Here is a 9,725-nt window from a genome sequence, read left to right as displayed (position 1 = left end):
CCAGAAATCTCAAAATTGCGGTGTGCCCCTAGCAGTTTTATTACAGAAGCTGTTTCATTCTAGTCTAAACAACAGCATTCCAGTAACTTTCCACAGAAAATGGTCCCCTCTTATCTAGATTTTCCCAGGCAATCATGAGCGAGAGTCTGCAGCTTTCTACCCCCCAAGGACACATGGTCTCATGCCTTTATTTTTCAGGGCTGTGTCCACTTAATTCTACCCTATATAACTTTATAACACTTACTAATAAAAAAAGCATAGCATTATTGAGGCCCTGAAAAATTGTTTACTCCCAACACTAGTCAAACAGGAAGCAAATATATCCTGATCAGTTTTTATTTTGATCTTATAAACAAATAAGTTATGTAATCAAGGTATACTGAAAAAAGTCTCCTTATGTCATCAAGTACAGAAGCTGGTAATAAATAACCAGTTCATTCACCACTACATGATTTCTGCTGCTGCATTCGTCCTCACCTTAATGCTTTAAATAACTGACACTGACGTTTCACCTTAAGGAAATCAATATAGTTCCCATTCTATACAGCGATCGAAACAGATCCATAAAATCCATCCATAAAGTCCATTGGCAGTGTGCTTTACACCACTTCATCTGACATTTTGCATTGCACTTGGTGATATTGCACTTGGTGATATAAGGCATGGATGCAGCTGCTTGGCCATGGAAACCCATTCCATGACGCTCTCTATGCGCTGTTCTTAAGCTAATCGGAATGTCAGGTAAATACTTTGAAGTTTGGTAAAAGTTTGTGATGGTGAGTTAGAAGTGTTACTAAAAACAAACAGCTGGACGAATAGTTTGCAACACATTAGTTTAACTGAAAAGGCAAGGCAAGTTTATTTATATAGCACAATTCAACAACAGAAACAATAAAAAACAAAAACAATAAAAAGCAAGTTTTAAAATTGATTAAAAAACAGTAGATAAAATCAGAACAGTAGATAAAATCAGTAGTTAAAATGTAAGTTTTGAAATTTAAGCTTAAAACTGTGGATTTGGTGTTTTATTCAAAAGCAGCTGAGAACAGGTGAGTCTTCAACCTGGATTTAAATAAACTGAGTGTTTCAGCTGATCTGAGGCTTTCTGGGAGTTTGTTCCAGATATATGGAGCATAAAAGCTGAATGCAGCTTCTCCGTGTCTGGTTCTGACTCTGGGAACTGATAAAAAACCGGATCCAGATGACCTGAGGGATCTGGAAGGTTCATACTGGGTCAGGAGGTCACTGATGTATTTTGGTCCTAAACCATTCAGAGCTTTATAGACCAGCATCAGAACTTTAAAGTCTATCCTCTGACGGACAGGCAGCCAGTGTAAAGACCTCAGAGCTGGACTGATGTGGTCCACTTTTTTGGTCTTAGTGAGGACTCGAGCAGCAGAGTTCTGAATGAGCTGTAGTTGTCTGACTGATTTTTTAGGTAGACCTGTAAAGATGCTGTTACAGTAATCAAGCCTACTAAAGATTGTGATATATATTTGTGTGTCATCTGCATAGCTATGATAGTTTATTTTGTTGTTCTTTATAATCTGTGCCAGTGGGAGCATGTAAATGTTAAACAGAAGGGGTCCCAAGATGGAACCTTGGGGAACTCCACATGTGATATGTTACGAAATCAGTTTCACCCCGGTTCTTTTTTATTCCTCGGGCATCCAGAGACGGCACCGGACTCAGTAGCCATTTTCACAAAAACCTTTATTCATCTTGTTCAGCATGCATCTTCTAGAAGGGGAGACGTGCAAGGCCAGTGTCCCTCTGCAGATACTCCACTCCTTTCTTTGTTACAGTCAGCTTTATAGAAGTGACCCCATCATAAAACCCCCATGGTGTGTTGCAAACTCTGTGTCTGTGTGTGTATGCATGAGCACGTGAGTTCCAGTGTGTGCGCGTACCATTGTGTCTATGTGAGTGCAGGTGAGTGAGTGTGCATGTAGGTGTGGGTGCGTTGTAACAGTCAAAGCACTGTGTATGTGTCTCTGTGTATGTGACTTCCTGTCGGTCATAAAAGTAATCTCCTCACTCAATCTACACCAAATTCCTTTAGACAACATACAAAACAGAGTTAAAATATTACAAGCACTGAGACCCCCACTCTGCATCCACTCGGCTATTGGCCTCTTGTTGTCTTACATTTACAGATAAGGTGGAGAGTCTCCTGCAAACCTACTTCTAAGTTATAACAGTTATGAGTTTTTATTAAAGGTACAAGCATCAGCATCAGCAACCCCCAACTGTAGCTTCCTGTCTCCTTTTATGACAGCAGACCCCCAGTGTCAATAAATTCCTTTCCCTCTACACAATTACACACACTCTCAAGCCTACAGCTAAGCCAAACTGAAACACACAGACAAATCCTTCCCTATTCCTCTGATCTACTACTGGACCCTCTCATCTAAGCAAATTTAACACATTGTATTCTAATAATTGTTTTCTTGTACTCACAGATACTTGTCTGCTCAGATGTGAAGTTACCTATTGATACAAAGTATTTCCTGTTTTCTAAGTATGTTTTGAACCAGTTTAGTACAGTTCCTGAAAGACCTGCCCAGTTCTCCAGTCGTTTGAGTAATATGCTGTGGTCAACAGTATCAAATGCTGCACTGAGATCCAGTAAAACTAACACATTTTTCCACTGTCTGTATTCAGACATATGTCATTAAACACTTTGGTCAGAGCGGTTTCAGTGCTGTGGTTTTGTCTAAAACCTGACTGGAAGGCATCATAGCAGTTATTCTGTTTTAAGAAGTAATTGAGCTGTTGAGAAACTGCTTTTTCAATGATCTTACTTAAAAATGGGAGGTTTGAGATCGGCCTGTAGTTGATCATTTGTGTCTTGTCAAGATTGTCCTTTTTCAGTATAGGTTTAATTACGGCAGTTTTTAGTGGTTCTGGAAACACACCTGACATTAAAGAAAAGTTGACGATCTGTAACAGGTCTGACTCCAAAGTCTTTGAGACCTTTTTGAAAAAACTTGTTGGCAGGACATCTAAACAGCAAGAGGAGGAGTTCAGTTGACCTAAGATGTCCTCCAGGTCTTTGCTGTTAATAGGGTGAAACTGTTTGATGGTGTTTAAACAGTTTTTCGGTGGACAAGGTACATATCCTGAATCTGCTGTTGATGTACCAATTGCTTGTCTAACAACATGGTAACATTCTTGGGCATAAAAAGAAGTCAAGTCAAAAGTAAGTATGGACAGATTTCACCCTAGGTGTGTGAATGGTGTCTGTGACAGATTGGTATACCCCAGTATCTCTTGAATCAAGATATCGCTGAAATAAATACAGTTTGCATTTTGTTAACTTTACATTTTATTATTAGCACAGAACATTCTTTAGTTGTTTTGTTTGAGAGAAAAAGAATATCGCGAGTTCAAATTCAATGTTTAAAAATGTCATTTCTTAAAACCGCTCGGTTAAATTAGCCAGATATTTAGGTTTTTAATGACAAAAATAATACATCGACTCTTTATATAGAAGCATCTTTGACAAATACAGGTACTTCTGAGAAGTGGTGGGTGAACTGGTAATTTAACAAAGCTTGCAAATGATAGTAACCAAAGTAGTTTTCCTGTGAAACACAACACTACAGCATACATACATACATACAAACAGCATATATACACATTGGGGTTGTTGGGTCATCCATCCGCTTCTCCAGGAATCTCACCTTGACATGATGATGATTGGAGACGCTGCGTATTGTTTTCTTTGGTGCTATCAGTTCAGTCAATGTCAATGAAAAGCTCTGTGGCCCAAAACACAAATATTAATTCAAAAATATCAAAATGCAGAGTGGAATGACTTCATTTTAAACTTCCCATTGACCTTTATACATCTACTTAAGTGTAAATATTGCATCTTACACTGATATGTGTCACACAGATAAAATAAGATGCAGAATATAAAGTAAAACGTCAATTTATGCCTACAGGCTAGAAAACATTTTGGTAGATATACCTGACTTCTCTGTATAATCATCAGTACAAGGTTTTTCATTCATTCCTGGAGAAAAAGAAAAAACAAAAACAAAAACATTTTGTCCTGCGTCCTGATCGCTGCAGACGATCTCCTCCGTGACATCTCTCCTGTACAGTACAGAATCGCTGCATCGATCGCTAGCAGTGTGACTCTGAAGTGCAGTACTGTATGTCGACGATGTCGACGAAACGTTTTAGACCATCAAAAAATAAAATTGTCTACTTGATTTCACCTATCACTGGTTATTTTTAGAACATAACACCCGCGATAAATGAGGGACCGCTTTTTACAGATACTGAGAAATATAACATTTGAATCCATTTTCTCTTTTGCTCTGAGGCGCGGGGGAAAAATATCGACAAGTCGATGAACATCATTTACAGATATATTGGGTAAATGCCCAAGACATCTATAGAAATGTAAATCGCCGCTTGATTCATTCATTTGCTTAACTTGTTTTGGACCGTAAACAAGGCGCGAATAGGACACCGGAAACACAGCTCCCCACAGGAGTTTCCGCACTGGAAGTAGCATATGCTAACGTGCACATAGTCTATTGGGCATACCGGGCATTTGCCTGGTGGGCCGATGGTGATTTTTCATTTTTATGTTTGTTTGTTTTTGTAACGGTATAAACAATGAAAGGTGGTGGATTAGCCAATTGGTCATGATCAACTCTGGGCTGGACCAATTACAATACATCCGTATTGACAGGAAAAGGAACGCGATTAGTCCCGTACTTCAGCTAGAATGAAAAAAAGACACAAAGCTGGAGTTATTCTGTCTTTAGGTTGCACAGCTGCCTCTTCTCCCCTCATTCTCTCTCCCTCCCTCTCCTGTTGCTACTTCAATCATTAAACTGATCAATGATCAGCTGATCGTCTCTCTTATTTGTTTATCGCCCATTTTGCGCCAGAAACAGGAAACCAGCGGATGTTGCGCTAAACAACAACAACAGCACGTTAAAGCTTGATAAGCTGTTGTTATAATTTATTTAGAATTCATTTCTAGTATCATCTGATGTTTCGCTGGAGCCACAGCTGTAAAAGCTGCTGCTCATGATATCGGTTTAGAAACATGAAGGTGATATAAATCATGCATATATACCAACAAGACAGTGTACATCACAACAGCATTTGTTTTAGTTCAAAGGCTTTATGGTTTTTCCTATAATACCTGGTGGTGTAGTCTGTGATTTTTTTTGTCAGTTCAGCCTTATATATTATGTTTAACCCGAGTGACCACCTGGTCAGCTGGTGGGTAACAGGCATATCCGAAAACGTTAGAGCATGTATGCAAATATGTGAAGTCTTGATAAATCGAGCAGGTATTTGAAGTTTACACAGCACCATTCTTGCATGAAAATATCTTAAAAGTTTATTTTGTGACCCAGAAAGAGTAATATTTCAAACTCCGCCACTCTGTGTTCCTCCGCCACTGCCTCGTTTGAGTTTTGGACGAAATGGATTCTGGGATATTGCATTTTGTCATTTTGAGCTGATTGGAGACCAGAACAGCCAATCAGATTTTTTTGCATCCAAGTCTGTGATTGGCTGGTTTTGTGGCACAGATATAACGGTGTAGAGAAAGAGTTGAGCGCGCACGGGCAGAAATGTTAAGAGCCCGAGCAACACATTGTGAGCGAGCCCAAATGCAAAAACTGAGCGAGAGGGGCCGCTATTGTGTGTGTGTGTGGATAACAGCAAACACTGAAATACATTTTTTGCACGCAGGAATGAATTTTGTTCACTCAAATTCAGCTTTTCTTTGCTCAAAATAAATTTCTCCTCAAAATGCAACACTTGCGCCTGCCTTTTTTTAACGTGCGCTCAGAATAGTGGCGCAAAAATAACGCCATATATTTCTTAAAGAATGTGCTGGTTTGCAGTGCTTACCATTTTCTACCGCTAGAGAGAAATTCAAACACTTTCGCTCTCTGCAATTGGTGCTAGGACACATTTCTGAGCTGTACATCGAGTCCAATGAGTCCAATTTGTGAGTCACAATTTCCAGTGTGAATTGTTTTCTGTTGCTCATACAACATTCAAGTTTCCAAGTTAAATTGCCAATTTCTAAATCTCCTGCATTTGGACACACATCGGAAGAGAAAACAAAGTGCAGCTGGACTGTTGCTGTAACAGAATAAGTTCAGATCAACAGTTTAAGTATCATTTAGTCATTTGTTTCCAAATTACTGTTGTCTAAAGAGATTTGAAAGAAAAGTGACTAAATTTCTTAAAGATGTTTCAACTGAAGAAGCTTCTCAGATAAGAGGTGAAACATCTTCAAGAAACTTAAAGAAGTCCAGTTGCTTTTCTTTCCAAATTCCTTAGACTACCATGACCTGGATGACTGAGATCCTTTTGATATATATTTAGTATATTTATGCATATTTAGATATAGATACATGCAAAGATGAATAACTGTAGAAATACATCACTAAATATACAAAAAAGCACATTATTTTTACACTTCTAATTATTTAAATTTTAAAGGCAAATATGTCTTTGTGTTATCTTCCTCAAGGCAATGCAAAAATAACTTTTGTTGTGGAATTTTGTAACTCTTTTTGAATATAGAATATAGACTATAGATGAACTAAAGCTCTACACATTACCTTTCAGGCTTAAATGTTTTCACTGCTTTATTAAATGCTGTAAGCTCCATAACAACAGGAAATATTTGTTTATTTATTAATTTTAGAATCTAGGTAAATCATATTTAACATTTATAACAATGATGATTTAGTGAGAAACGTAGCTAAAAGTAGTGAAAGAGGGCTCAGCAGTCCTATGGCCTGTAACCACAAAAGGCAAAAACCCCAACAAGAACAAAAAAATAGAGAAAGTTGAACATATGGGATTTTATACAAAATTTTATACAAAATAATATACTTAATATTTGTACGTCCAAATCCAAAACAACATAATCATATGCACTTTGAATAGGGCACTATAGTACTTTGGTAGTCAAATTGTGACAGATTACCACTGACCAACAAAGGCTTGTCTGTGCAGTTCGCTTCTGATGAAACAGACAAACTTCTTCAAATGAACTCAGTTTATCCCATGCTTTATCAGATAAGTTATTCTTAGTAAAAAAAAACAAAAACAAGGCTCAGGTAGGCTATACCTGTGGACAAAGGCAAATATGTTTTCTTTTTCTCGTCTTTCATTACTTCATTTGGTACAGAAGATAAATTGTTCAGTATTTGCCACACAAGTTTATCCAACCGAACACATGATGCAAAAAACATTGTTTATATAATGTTTAAACAGAAATATTAAAGTGTTTAATAATAATAAACATTTTATCATTCTACGAGTTGTTTGTGTGTGTTAATTTTACAAGGCAGTTCTTAGGATTTACCACATACGCACACATTCTGGTAATTAGTAATCTAATTTCAACTTGCTGTTGGTCTCCGAAGTACTACAGAGATATAGTATGGGGAATGTAAACTTGTATCTCTGTATGGAGTTACTTAATTCATCCCTGTTTTGAATATACAAACACACCCACTAACACACCATACAGGCATCGCTGGACTGGCAAGTGGGTATACCGGGCATTTGCCCGGTGGGCCTCTCATGATTTTTCGTTTTTATGGGCCGATGGGGTTTTATTTCTTTTCTCTTTTTTAACGGTATAAATGAATGGTGGTGGATTGGCCAGTTGGTCATGATCGACTGTGGGCTGGGCCGATTACAGCCGAGGTCGAACTTTAAAGTTGAGGTGAAAAGGAACGCGGTTTGTCCCGTTCCTCTTCAGCTAGAAAGTTGCTAATTCAATCATGAAACTGATCAATGATCCGCTGATCGGATTTTCTCTCTGCGCCAGAAAGAGGAAACCAGCGGATGTTGTGTTAAACAACAGCAGCAGGTTTAAGATCAGCTGTTGTTAGAATTTATTTAATATTACTTTCTAGTATCAGCTGATGTTTGCTGGAGCCACAGCTGTAAAAGCTGCTGGTCATGATATCGTTTGGATATGTGGTGAGAGGGAAACATGAAGATGAAACCAGGAGATGTCCTTACTGAATCATCAGAGCTGAACAGATGATGGAGAAACAGGTTTACCTTTTAGGTGGCATGAATGAGTTGAAGGGAAGTTATGAACTGTTTCTGAGAGACCAATAACACCGGGATCTTTTTCTACGTAGCTGACAGCTAACTGTGCAGGGGCGGATCTAGCAAAGTTTTGCCAGGGGGTCAGGTAGGGCATTAACAGGGAGAGGGGGGCACAAAGAAATACTTTTCTTTCTTATTCTTATTTAAAATGTCTAGCTTTTAATAAATAATTATCTGAATCTTACAACCAAAGTTTTCATCTGATGTAAAATGTATAGAAATCCATTATTGTATTCAGTAAATATTAAGTCTAGTATATACCCTAAGAACTTATATTATTCTTTCTTTTGGGAAGGTGCCATCTGTGCAGTTCTGTTGAAGAAAGATGTTGAATCTATTTAATTACTGGAGAAAAATAATAGATTTCTGTGCATTTGTTTTATACGTGCATTAAATTAAAATCAGTTTTGTCAATTAAGCATCTTGAGGCAGAGGGTATGGCAGTGGTTCCCTATCTTTTTTTCTTTTCTTTTTTTGCTGGCAGTTGGCAACCCTATTAGTCAGGTATATGTAATTATAAATTAGGTTGTTTTATATTTTTGCTAAGTACGGTTTAGAATACCAAAATAGGGAGAATGGTGTAGGTTTAAGTTTATCATAAAGACCTTATGGCTTTTCCTATAATATCATGGTGGGCCGGTCACTAGTCAGAGTTTTTGTCCCAGTCCAGCCCTGCATACAGGGGCTAGGATCTTATAAACACTGGGGGCCTCGCCTAGCCCTTTTTTATGATATTTATTCATGCATATGATATATAGAAGTAGTAGTAAAACCATAAGAAAATTGCAAGCCTGCGTGCTGCCAGTATCTGTTTTTTTTTAGTTTGTCCAGCCCTAGTCTCATAGCTTCTGCTTCTGTTGCACCTTTTAAATTGATAGTCTGTCTTCTTCTTCTTCTTCTTCTTTTCACCTCTCCTGTTGTTTTTTTTTTACTATGAAATCTTAATCTTGATTTATTTTGTATGCATAGTAACCCGACATCATTTATTAGAAGTCATGAGAGTTTCAGAGTAACAGACAATTGCTGTCACACGGTAACCATGGTTACGCACTGTCATGCACACGTGTGCAAACAGTTTGAGACAGGATCATGGATGATTTCATCCTGACATGTTGAACTTGTGGGCATTTTTTACTACCCACGACCGTAAACCAAGATTTAAAAATATGGACAATGATTTGTGTGTGGCCTTTGAGGACTCACAAACGCAATTTGACCACACACTTAAAACTATTTTACAAATGCATACATCCAAACCTGAGTACACACTGTGCACACAAATGTCTAAAACTACACGCAACTTCCTTCTCGGTCTCTTAAAATCCATATATATATGTGTGGACGAATCGTCTGGTACGCACAGATCACGTTGCATGCCCACGTGGGGTTTTGAGGCAAATTTAACGCTGCCAGTTTTGCACAGATTATCTGCAAACGTAAGCTGCATTCAAGTCAGTCACAATGTAAAACTGGGACGTCTGGGCCTCCACTTCCTTTTCTGCGTTTTTTTTCCCTAAATAAACTGAACTCATAACTCCTTTACTAGAAAACATAGATTTACCAATTACAGACACTAGACATTAGACTGCACCATCCTG

Source organism: Pelmatolapia mariae, linkage group LG14 (genome assembly GCF_036321145.2).
Source record: "Pelmatolapia mariae isolate MD_Pm_ZW linkage group LG14, Pm_UMD_F_2, whole genome shotgun sequence".
Classification (NCBI taxonomy): domain Eukaryota; kingdom Metazoa; phylum Chordata; class Actinopteri; order Cichliformes; family Cichlidae; genus Pelmatolapia; species Pelmatolapia mariae.
Note: the sequence above shows the minus strand (reverse complement) of the source record.